This window comes from Galeopterus variegatus, unplaced genomic scaffold (assembly GCF_000696425.1).
Source record: "Galeopterus variegatus unplaced genomic scaffold, G_variegatus-3.0.2 Scaffold1705, whole genome shotgun sequence".
Taxonomy (NCBI): Eukaryota; Metazoa; Chordata; class Mammalia; order Dermoptera; family Cynocephalidae; genus Galeopterus; species Galeopterus variegatus.
In genome coordinates this window covers 270,589-283,255 of record NW_007727816.1, presented here as the reverse complement: position 1 = coordinate 283,255, position 12,667 = coordinate 270,589, and the positions used below count along the sequence as shown (strand labels likewise).

At 44.2% G+C, this 12,667-nt stretch overlaps 1 protein-coding gene across 1 annotated transcript in view; it reads right to left on the bottom strand.

Moving 5' to 3' along the window:
* POU6F2 (POU class 6 homeobox 2) overlaps window positions 1-12,667 on the bottom strand; it is a 240,052-nt gene that overhangs the window by 57,588 nt on the left and 169,797 nt on the right. The window lies entirely within an intron of this gene.

Here is a 12,667-nt window from a genome sequence, read left to right as displayed (position 1 = left end):
AACCCTCGGCGGGAGCGCCACCGCGCTCCCAAGCGGCGCACTGTAGCAGTGCGCCACCAGGCCGGCCCCCTTCATTGATTTCTTAAGACAGTTTTCTCCCCCTAGAATGTTAGAAAATAAAACAGAATAATTTTTGGGAGCAGTTTTGAAGCAGTGAGGCAGGGCTCCAAACCTCACATTCCCCCTGCCTGTTCATTAATGAGGTTGAAGGCATCAGCTCTGAAATCAGACTGCCTTAAGTTTATAACTCTAAGTAAACCATGCCTCATTTTCTCATGGGTAGAATAAGTGTAAAAATAATATCACTTATAGAGAATTAAATGAGATAACACATGTAAAACTTTTAGAACAATACCTAGCACATATCATGTTCTTAATAAATGCTAGTTAATATCCTAACAGGTCATATGATGCATGAGGATTTTGAACTAATCAATTTATCAGAATTAGAACTCACTTCCATTAATATCTTCTCACTTGGGAAATAACATGAACAAAGGTAACTATCCTCTGTTTCTATAGAGATTTTATATTACTTTTTATGAAAGAGCAGCTTGAAGGAAGCTATTAGCCAACTAACAAGATTATTAGATAAGTTTATGCTGTTTAAAAGTTTGTTAGAGTGGAGGGCATCAGAAGAAAGTATTTAAAACACAGCTTCAGCTGCTTGTCTTGGGCCTCTCCTGTTTGATGGGACTAGCTCATCTACAGAGAGAGCAGTGTTGTGATTATGAAGTTGGGGTCAGTAGGTGACAGGTCAGCAAAAGAAGACATTCCCTTCTTTGCAGTACATTATCCTCACACTCACTTTACATTTGTTAGGTTCCCATAAGAACTCCCGCTTTGGAGTTCACTGCCTTTGTCAAAATATTGTGAATGACGGGCCGGCCCGGTGGCGCACTGCTACAGTGCACCGCTTGGGAAGCGCGGCGGCGCTCCCACTGAGGGTTCGGATCCCACATACAGACCGGTTCCCGCTCACTGGCTGAGCAAGGTGCGGGCGCAACACCGAGGGTTGCGATCCCGTTGCCGGTCCCGGTCCGGTACGGGCGCGACACTGAGGGTTGCGATCCGTTGCCAGACACGAAAAAAAAAAAAATATTGTGAATGAGTCTGTCTCACAGTTGCTGATTTGATAGTGAAGGATATGCAGGAAAAAGATTTGCAAAAATAAAATTTCTCTTAGAATTTGCAATGATTTATTTCTACATCTGCATTTCAATATGGATATTGGGTACTTATCTCATAATGAGAATAAATCCATATTTTCAAATCTATATGCCATGTGCATCTCTCCTTGCTGTCTAACATTAAACGGTGATGAGGAAAAAAACTTTGATAAAGTCTCCCCATATAGATGTCATCGTAGATACCAGGGGTCTTTAAAAAGTTCATGGAAAGATTTGTATGATCTTTTGCTTCTGTCTTTCCACGAACTTTTTGAAGTACCCTCGTAATGTGACTACATAATAGAGGAATGTTTTTCTCCAGTCTTTCCTCATATTCTCTTTCTCTGAAAGACTCACATCCTGCATCCTGGTAAAAAATTCAGGTTTCTTGAATCTGAACATTAGTAGTCATAATATTTTTCACGAAAGTGTGCTGATGATGTTATTCTATTATTATAAATCTTATTTACGAAAATATGGAAGCATGTTGGGGCAATTCAGCTGTGTTATATTCCTGCTTATGCCTTTATTCCAAGAGTCCTTATGAATGCAGCAGGCTCAGAACCTTTCTCTGGAGCGTGATTGCCCATGATCTCTAGTTCTACCACATAAAGTACGGATTTTGGAGCAGCTCTTTCTGCTACTAACTTTTCAATGTAGAACCCTGGGACTGTGGTGCTAGTTGTTTTTAAACGAGGACATTCACAAGTGCATTTGTCACCATTCTCGCTCAGCAGGGCTGCTGGAAGTGGCTGGGCATTCTGAGTTCATTAGTTCATTTGTATGCACAAGGACTGTGGCCTTTCTGACACCCATCTGAGCTAAAAACATGTCTCTTTGTTCCTTGGGACTCTTTCAACCAAGTCAGTACTTCAACTCCTTACCTTCAAGTCTTCTCTTAAAAGGTTGAGGAAATACTAGTAGAGAAATGCCACTAGGCTTTTCCCTTTGGTCTAAAACCTTCACAACAGTTAGAAACCCGTTTTATGAGTTTTAATGTTGAGCCAAGTGTTGCTGGGGCTCTGTGTCCCCCTTCCCTGCAGAGGTGGCATGTGCAGACACTGACTGTCCAGCTTTCTGCCGCCAACCCGAAGTCGCTGCTGACCACGGCTGAGGAGCCTAGGACTGGGCTGCTGGAGACTCGCAATCGTGACTCTCAGGCACTGCAGCTGAACTACCTTTGATCCATCAATGTAAAATCACATTGATTTTAGTATAGTTTTAAAATTAATTATATATATATATATTTTTTGTCTTTTTTTTGTGACCGGTAAGGGGATCGCAACCCTTGGCTTGGTGTCGCCCGCACCGCGCTCAGCCAATGAGCGCACCGGCCATCCCTATATAGGATCCGAACCCGCGGCAGGAGCGCCACTGCACTCCCAAGTGCTGCACTCTCCCGAGTGCGCCACGGGGCCGGCCCAAATTAATTATATTTTATTATTATTTTATAGTAAAACTATAGGTACAGTAATTTTCTATTAGTGCTCCAATATTCAGCCATATCTGCTATAGGAATTTTTTAAATAATCTAATTTTTCGGTTGGGTTCCCCAGAAACAAGATAAGGAAGGAAGGGAGGAATCCTGATCCCGTAGGGGGCTCTGGAGTGTGGGTTGTCCCACCAGAGGCGCAGAAGCAGGGCTCACTCCCCACACCTGACAGTCCTGTATTAACAGCTCTGGGAGGAAGATTAGGGCTGGCGGTCCCCAGGTCCCAGGCACTGTTGCCTTTGCTCTATGGGTAAAATGGATCCTGGAGCCCAAGGGAGTCCTTGAAGAAGAGCTGCAGGTGCTGGTTGTTGACAGCCCCACAGAAGGGCGAGGCAGCTTATGGGAAAGAGGGCTCCAGGGCATCTGGGGGAACACTATGATTTTGATGTAATAAGAAATATGCACTTGGTCTTTGTCCCTGGTGCCTTAGAATTTCCTGAGTAACAGAGGTGAGAGGAGCATCTTTTGTTATGCAAAACAAGACCCATTTCAATCATACCTAGTTTATGCTGACAAGGTGACTCTCGGAGTGTGGGGGCTGGCTGCAGAGGAGCCAACCTTGTGATCAGAGGGTTGGAACTCTCAGCCCCATCCCAACTTCCGGGGAGGGGAGAGGGACTGCAGATTGGGTTAATCACCAATGGCCAATGATTTAATCAATGATGTTTACACAATGGAATCCTATACAATGGGGTTCAGAGAGCTTCCTGGTAGAGAATGTGTTCCAGGCCAGGAGAGGGGCACACTCCAAACTCCACAGGGACAGAAGCTCCTGCACTCTGGAGCCTTCTGGACCTTGCCCATATATTTCTTCATCTGTATTCTTTATAATAAATCTGTGTTTCTCTGTGTTCTGTGGGCCGGTACAGAAAATTGTTGTACATGAGGAGAAAGTGGTGGGAATCCCTGATTTGTAGCCAAGTTGAACAGAAGTAGAGGTGACCTGGCGACCCCCCCACTACTTGCAATTGGCATCCCAAGTGAGGGGCAGTCTTGTGGGACTGAGCCCTTAACCTGTGGGGTCTGCACTAATTCCAGGTAGTTAGGGTAAGAATTGAATTAAATATTAGGACACCCAGTTGGTATCCAGAGAGAACTGGAGAATTGCTTGGTGTGGGGATCCCCCACCCCTGACACACACACATTTGATGTCAGCAGTGTCGTAAGCATAGAAACAGTTGTCCTTTTAAACACTGACACTGTTTGCAAACATTAATTCCCTTTCACTTCTTAATTTCTTCATCCAGCAAGCATTTATTTAGTACCCAGTAAGTTCTGGGCACTATGTCAGGGAGACTGTGTGAATGACAGACAGGCATGTTCCCTACCCTCACAGTCAAATAGGGAAAAAGATGCTGATGGAGAGGTAGTAGGAGAAGATAAGCTGGCCAACGAGCAATATCCAGACCTGGAAGGGCACATCTAGGCTTGGGGGGCCCTGGGAGATGAGGTGGTGGGTTCAGAGACCTGAAAGGGGCAGCTCTGAGTCTGTGCAGGTACATAGAGTGGCACAGAAATGTGACGTGCAATTAATGAGCCAGTCTACCTTGAAAGGGGAAACAACACAGTGTAAAGATTAAGAGCTTGAATTCTGGAACCAGATTGCCTCGGTTCAGTTCCCAAGGCTGCTAGGAGCTAGTTGTAGCTTTCTGTGTCCCAGTTTTTTCAGTTTTAGTAAAATAGGAGTAATAAATTAACTTCGTAGGATTGCTGTAAAAAATATATGAATTAATACTTGCAAAATATAGAAGAGTTTCTGGTATATAGTAAGCCTGATATAACTTTTGCTACAATAATTTTATTCATTCTAGAAACTTCTGGTCATATGCTGTTTTAGGATTGCATTACCACTTCCCTCACTGCCTCCAGGGTAGTCCCACTGGCCTCTCTGCAGATCCTCAACTATCTCAGGGTATTTGCATTTGCTGGTTCCACTTCTGGAACTCTCCCATTCGCATAGTTCATTCTCCTGGATCACCTCATTAGAGACACCTCCCTTGACTCCTTAATCTAACCAGCATTCCCTTTCTTTTAGAGGCTCAAGCCAAAATATTTTTAAGGAAACGATATGATGTCTGGGATTTGCTTCAAAATAGTCCATGGTGGGAGGGTGGGTGGGGAAATGGAAGACAGGTCTTGGGTTGATCATTCTAGAAGTTGGATGATGGATCTTTATGATTCATTAGATGATTTCTTCTACTTTCATATATGCTCAAAATTTTCCATAATAAAGTTTTTAAAAATTCCTTCTACTCTCCATCCAGTCTTCTCACTTATTTCATAGCACTTATTAGACCTGATATTACATTATTCAACTATTTGCTCAGCCTCTTTTTCCCTCTGTCTAGAGTGTTAACTTTGGTTCACTGCTCTGTCCTTGGCTTCTTAGCAGTGCCAGGCACCCAGCAGCCCTCAAAAAGCGTTACTGAGTGAACAGAGGAGGGAGTGAGTCAAAAGTACTGAGGCCTGACTGAGAGTGTGATGGGAGTCTGACCCTTCAGTATTCACCAAAAAGAGTAAAACTTTTAGAGGCAAACTTGTCTACATTTCTCTTTTTTAAATATGCACTTTACAATCTCTCACACCATATTGGACTAACTGGCCAGAGACTCAAACAGGGTGACCGGGTCCTGGGAGCTCCTTTGTGTCCACCTGTGAGTCTGCAGAAGCACGTGCAGCCCGCCTCTCGCTCCACAGGAGACCCCCTGCAAGGTTCAAGGTGGCACTGAATGGGCTGACTGGCTGGGGATACTCTGGGGTAGGAAGCTCAGCAACAGTGGCACCTGCACCTGCAGATGAAGACCTAGCATTGTCCCAGACCACAAAGCCCCTGATGTCCCTAGAAACTGCATGCCTGGAAGCAGCTGGGGGACAGGGCGGGGCGGAGGGCTTCATCTCTTCGTTTGAGGTTATTTGGGAGCTGAAGGGTAAGGAGGAGTAAATGAGCCCCTTTTTAAAAAATCACTAGCAGGGGAGGGTGGACATGGAGATGGGCTATGGGGCCCACACCCTCCAGCCCAGCCTCGTGGACTAGAGCAAAGCCCCGCGGAGCTGGAGCAGCTGCTTTCCCCAGGTGAGGATGGACTCTGTGTGCCCCTGGGCACAGCAGTGCTGCTTCAAGCCCGGTGATAAAGTGTGACATCAGTTAGGGAGGGGCACTCTCTCGCTTTGTGTAGACTCACTGTGCTAGGACTTCAGGGGCTGTTAGGCCATTTGGGCATTTAGATGGCACAGTCAAAAGTGAGGCTCCACTCAGATGTCCACAGAGCCTGGGCATGGCCGCGGGGTAGATGAGGACTCTCCATGAGCATGCAGGGACACCCTAGAGAGAGGTGGGTCCCGCAGGGGATCCCGGTCCAAGTTAGGCTGAATAATCCTTGAAACTGTGCGGAAGGAGCTCGGGAACGCTGGAAGGGGGAGGAATAAATAAGTCTGGCTGACACTCTGCACTTCAGTGGAGCCCTGTTAGGAAGCTCTCCAAAGGGATGCATTTCTTTTTTATTTTTAAATTTACTGGTAAAATAGTCAAGCCCAGAGCTGAGGGGAAAAGTAGCTTTCAACTTAACCCAATACATTCATTTGATTTTGAAGGAGAGAGGTCAGCATCATGGAAACACACCAACCCGAAATCAGATTTTCTCCAAGTTATATGCAGACAGATGCGGTGCTACCACAGGCCTACGCATCTCATTTCCTTTTCTGTCTAGCCCTCCATTCAATAACCTGAAAAATCTTTTTACTGAGTTTCACACTATTTTCTTACTTACATACAACAGTGCTACTCTCACCAATTGCCTATTGTCATGGCACATTAGTTGGGTGAATTTGTTGATATTTCAAATTTACTCTTTCTGTATTTTTTATTCTATCAACCAGTTTAAACAAGCGATAGGGAACACGCCTGTGATGAGAGTTTGTTTTTTTAAAAGAAATAGATTGTTGCCACAGTACAGAGTTGTTACTGTTGTGGTCACTCTCCCCGCCGTGCCTAACGCAGAGGGCACGAGCCTCCTGCCCGAGGCTCCGCCGGTGCTGGAAGGAAAGGGCACGGGGACCCCAGAGGAGGCGCCCGCCGGGCCTCGGGGACACGGCAGAGTTCCCGGGAGGACTAAGCGGGAAGTGGGTCTTCAAGGAGGAGATGGGGGCGGGCAGGGAAGTCCCCAACCCTGGGAATGGCACAGTCAAGGCGCCGAGAGACGCAGGAAGGCGTGAGAGGAGCCACTGGTTTGGCACTTTGGGCATCTGGGGGCCGCGAAGGTGGCAGGTGAAGAGGCAGCGCTGTGTGGGTCACTTTAGGGGCTCGTTCTTTCTTCGGCTGGCAAGGGTGGAGGGACACGGTTAGGTCTGAGTTTTAGAATGGTCACTTTGGGGACTGAGTGGGACTGGGTGGGGGTGGGTCAGGCTGGCGGGAGCAGTAAGGCAGGGAGAGGGCGCCCCTGGCTAGGAGCAAGGGCGCAGCTGCGGTGACTTAGCCACACAAGCACAGTCTGGTTCACCATCTACCCATCTATTCAGCAAACCCTGAGCGTCGACTAGATGTCAGGGATGGCCGCGTGGTCTCTCCCCCAAACAGCTTCCAGGGTGTGGGGGAGACACATATGCAGACAGATAATTAAGAGTCAATGGGCACCAGCCAGGTAGGGGTATGCTCAGTGAACGTGGAAATATTGGGGGACTGGCTCGCTCAGTGGGGGAAAGAAGAGGGGTGTCAGGGAAGCTTCACAAAAGCATTGATAGATGCTCAATCCTGCATAAATCCCAAGATCAGCTAAGCAGATGGGGAAGTCAGGCGGTTAGAGCAAAGAAAGGTCAACAGGGACATCAGAAAGCCTGCCATGTTCCGAATGTGCAGAGCATAGTTAGGCAAGGAGGTGGAGCTAGAAACTTCCCAGCTGGGTTTTGAAGGCAGAGAGAGAAGGTGGGACAATATAACTGAGGTCGTGCAGGTGAATGGTGTGCACGTGCTCCTTCCCAGGGTATAGAGGGCCTCCTGAGAGATCCCCTGCAAGCGTTGCTATGAAAACACCTAAATATCCATATCCTTTTGCAATACTATGGAGATTGCCTAACAGCTTTGCGGCCCAGGAAACAACGCTAATTGATAATTATCAAGTCATAAAATACTTTCACTTATTTTATAAAAAGGGAAATCTAAACTGCTGACTGACCAAAATATAACAATTCAATTTTGAATAATAAAAACAAAGCCATCATCTTTTAAAATGCGGAACATTCTGTTACAAAAATTACAAAGATGGATTATGAAGGACCACCATCGTATCCACAGCTGGGTCCAGGTGTTAAGACTGAGCTGTGATTTTATGAATTATAAGTTTATAAATTAATTACAAGGGCTGTACTAGTTTATGATAAGATCTCAGGTCTCTCAGAACCTGTTCAGAATAGATGGAATCTTATTTACTTTGCGGCTATTTTACTTCTGAATATGTATGTTTTCCACAGTCTATTTTTACCACCGAAACTCAAGAATTTTTTTGTAAGTCCAACTAATTCAACTGATCACTTATAAAGAACAAAACTTATGCCTCTTCTTCCTTCCATACCAATAACCACACTGGTTATTAAAATGTGCTTGTAACAAGTGTTATGCATAATACCTTGGTTTTATCAACCATGGACAAACGGAGAGACTTGTCTGTTCCTGAATTTTATTATTATGCATGATGCCTGCTTGCTTCATAAAATTTATTTGCTGAACAGCTGTTGTAGAAGAAAGCCAGTCAGAAGATATGCTGTACTTCCCACAAAACAATACTACGTGTGGGTCATATATTATTTTTTTCTCCAAGAACCAGCAAAAATCAACCCATTTGTGACTGGTCTGCTATGGAACCTTCAAACAACATCCTCTTTCCTGAATTCACAATAAGGATCAGATACACCTGTCATCTGAGAGGGTGTATCTCTCTCAGAGAGAAGAAAATACCATTTCTGGTCACACCTATCTGAAGTGGGTGTCTGTGTGCAGCCCTGGGGTAAAACCCACAGGGTTTTTGCCTGCATTGTGAAGAGTTGGGGGGCTCTTTAGTCAGATGGTTGGAGAAGCGACTGAACATCACAGGAGCAGCCACACCCGTGCCCAATGTAGCAAAAGTACCCCAAAGAGAACTACACCATTAGGAAAAATAAATGGCCCAGATTATTAGAGAAAATATGACTCTGTAGAAGTGGGAAGATAAGTACATGAAAAAGAAAGCAAAAAACTTGGCCAGAGTGCTCAGAGGTAAATAACATCCGTCTACACTCACAAAATATATTGGTTACAGGTTGTTCTAAACACATTAAGCTAACAGTAAGAACCACTACCTGTAGGAGCCGTAAGCCAAGAAAATATAAAACGTTGTTGTACAGATCATTTGGGAAGTTCCCATTAATAAAATTGAACATAGGTTAAGAAAACATAAAGCTTCATCTCACCAAGAGCAAAGGCAAGGCTGTGTGGGAATGTTCTGCATCTAGAGAAGAGAGCACGGAGTCACTGGCTGAAGGAGCCAATCTCCTCAATCAGCAAAGAGAAGAATATTTTTTTAAATGCCTTGCAGTGCCAGTAACTACTGAGAAATGATGGTAACGAGTGAGGCAGGAGAGGCTGTCAAACCGCCAGAAGTCAGGGCCCTGCCAGTGTGCTGCGCTGCCCCGCGTGCTCTATTATATGAGAAGCCTGAACTGCCGCTGTGGCTCTCCAAATGTGGTCCTGAGGCCAGTGAAGCCACCACAGCTTGAGGATGCAGGTGACAGAGTTAGCCTTCCCAGACGAAACCTCCCGGCACACACTGAGATCTACTCATCAGCATCCCTCACCCTGGAGCTCTGCAGAGCCCTGTGTTGCAGGCCAGCCCCAGGAATGCTCAGCTTCTCCAGAGCAGGCCTGGAAGGAAGGGCTTTCTACCAGTACCTCTCAGTGGGGGCCTGGGAGGAGCCACGTAAGCACCATCTGGGAACTGTTGAAATGCAAATCCTCGGCTTCCACCCCAGACCTGCTGACTCAGAAACTCTGGGGCAGGAGCAGCCATCTGGGTTTTAACAGCTCTTCAGGTAGTGCTGATTCATGCTAACGTCTGAGAACCCCTGAACTAGGTAATCTCTAGGTTCCTTCAAATGGTAAAAATCTACGATCATGCTGAAGCAGAATAAAATTTGGAACAGTGCTATAATTTTTTGAGTTCTACTCCTGTAAGAATTAGTAAATAAATATATTAGCTAAATATATCTTTCTAAATCTGCTTTAGCAAGCGGGAACATATGGCTGGAAGTAAGTACTTGTATTTAGTGAGTCAAGGCTTACAGCAAGTCTCTCAAATGACTGTGCTGTTCCCTGACTTCTGGGTGGGCTCTGGCCAGCCAACGGGTGGCAGCAGTAGGCATGTGAACCCTCTGGGCTGCGGCTGGGGCTGGAGGCCTTTCCCACACAGAGTGTAGCACGTGGTTACAATCTTCTATCATAATAGGGAACAACAGAATTTTAAATCTGTAATAGATTTTTAATAAAAACAAACAACTTGATGTTAAAAGATACAGAATCAACCTAAGTGTCCACCAACAGAGGAATGGATAGAGAAAATGTGGCATATCACACAATGGTACACTATTCAGCCATAAACAAAAGGAAATCCTGTCATTTGCGACAACCTGGATGGACCTGGAGGGCATGATGTTAAGTGAAAGAAGAGGCACAGAGAGACAAATACCACAAGACCTCCCTCATATGTGGAATCTAAAAATGCTGATCTCACAGAAGTAGAGAGCAGAATGGGGGTCACCGCAGGCTGGAGCGGTCGGGGGGTGGGAGGGTTGGGAAGATCTTGGTCAAAGGACACGAAATTTCAGTTAGAGGAGAGATAAGTTTGAGAGATCTGCGGAACCCCATGGTGACTACAGTTATTTTGTGGTGGGAACACAACATCCACTCTCTGCATTTTTCAAAAATGCGACAGAGCGTGGATGTTGACTGTTCTCACCACAAAAGTAACTATGTGAGGTCAGCACTTGTTCATTAGTTACGTTTAACCATTCCATGATGTATACATGCTTCCAAATATCATGTCGTACACGATAAATACCTACAATTTTATCTGTCGATTAAAGAAAAAATATAAATAACTGCTAGTCAACCAGCCGAAGGCTTTCAAGGAGTACAGCTAAGACTAAGAACGGGCCTGTGTCAGTTTCGCTTGTGCACCCAGGACAACCAGTGCGGGAGGGAGCAAAAGAGAGTGGTCGTCACTGCGAAACTCAGGCAGAGACAGAGCTGCTGGGGACTTGTATAACTTCAGTATGAAATTCAGAGTCATTTGGGGTGGGGGGATATATTCTTGTGTGTGGATGGTGGGCAGTTTTACTCATGCTTCATTTGATTTTTCAGATCAGCATGCATGCTGCTTAGTTCTTGTTTTGTACGTCACTTTTTAAAAAATGAGAGCAAATTTTATTATTCTTTGTGCCCTTACACTTCTCAATTGCAACACATGGGGGAAAAATAAAGCAAAATGGCTCAGTGTAAAAAAAGGAAGAGAAGAAAATATACAATTTTAGGAGGGAATCATATAATTATTCTACAGGAAACATCACTAAAATAAAATATAGAAATGGAACATGAAAAAAAAAAACCCAACATGTCAAACATGTTTTCTTTTCCAAGATTTTTGTTTTAAGAACTTGGACAAAATGACTAAGATGGTCACATGAGTTTTTGAGAAAAAAGCCACAAGTAACAAGGAGAAATGTAATTTCAAGAATTTATCAAAATAAAGTTCATAATGTTTTTAGAACAATGTATTTTTAGTTTAGTTTGCAGCTATACATGCTAGCAAGCAAATATTTTGGTAGAACATTTGAGGATTACAGCAATTCCCAAAGTGTGTTTTATGGAACTCTGGTCCCAGGATTTGCTCTGGAATAAAAGCTTTGGGAATGAAATAGTTTTGGGAAATGGCACAAAGCATCTACACTTGGTGATTTATAATGCATCTCAGCATGTTAAAGGTTCTGGAGGTTTTCCTCGAGTAAAGAAATCCGTTCAGCTTGTTTAACTATTTCCCAACATTATTTGATCATAGCACCCCCTTTTCATGTAACAACACTAACATCCCTTTGAGCTCGTATTCTATGTTACATACTCAGGGAAAAGCTGGGTGTTATATTACGCTGTTATCCACAGATTTAATAAACGGGCCAATGGAATAAATTCGTAATCCACCTTGGCTATTCTCATCAACTATATCTAAAGGAAGAACTTTATCTTCCAAACTTAGATGCTCCACAGACCATCTAGGTCTGGAAATCATTCTCTCTGGTGCTTTTGTCAATGTACATACAAGTTGCTTAGGATGAGATTTATGGATTTAAAAAGAATCATGGAGATGCAAGAGTTTTGAGAATTCACAAACGCATCTGTATTACCATGAAGTGACCACAATGGTAATATTTCTGCTTTACTCTTAAGTGGAATATCAACGTTAAGTGAGCATGATAGTGCCTGATGGACACTGTCCTCACTATGACTACCCGATGTAGCACCTTTTACGTCCCAGAAAGAGAAGAGGTCTGAGTGGAATGGGATGCAACGGAAACCAAGCACATGTATCAGAGAAGAAGCTCCTTAGAGGGAGAAAACTAGAAAAAGGTTTTCTGTGCTGGCAGCTGGGGATTGAAGTCTACTTTAAAGGCTGTAGGTTTTGAACTCAATCTGTGGCTGACTTCCACACACTCCCTGGGAGATAACTGCTAAGCTAAACCCAGGAAAAAATGGCCACTAAGACTTTCATTTTGTTTTTCAAATCTCAGTGTTAAATAAACCAAGAAACACATATTTTCATATACATATATAGGATATTATAAAGCTGGCTGATTAGCTTAGGGTTAGAGCATAGTGCTGATAACACCAAGGTCCGGGATTTAATCTCCGAGCTGACCAGCAAAAAAGAAAAAGAAAAAAAAAAAAAGAATATTATAGTTAAGAATTCTTTTTTGTGTTAAGAAGCAAAGT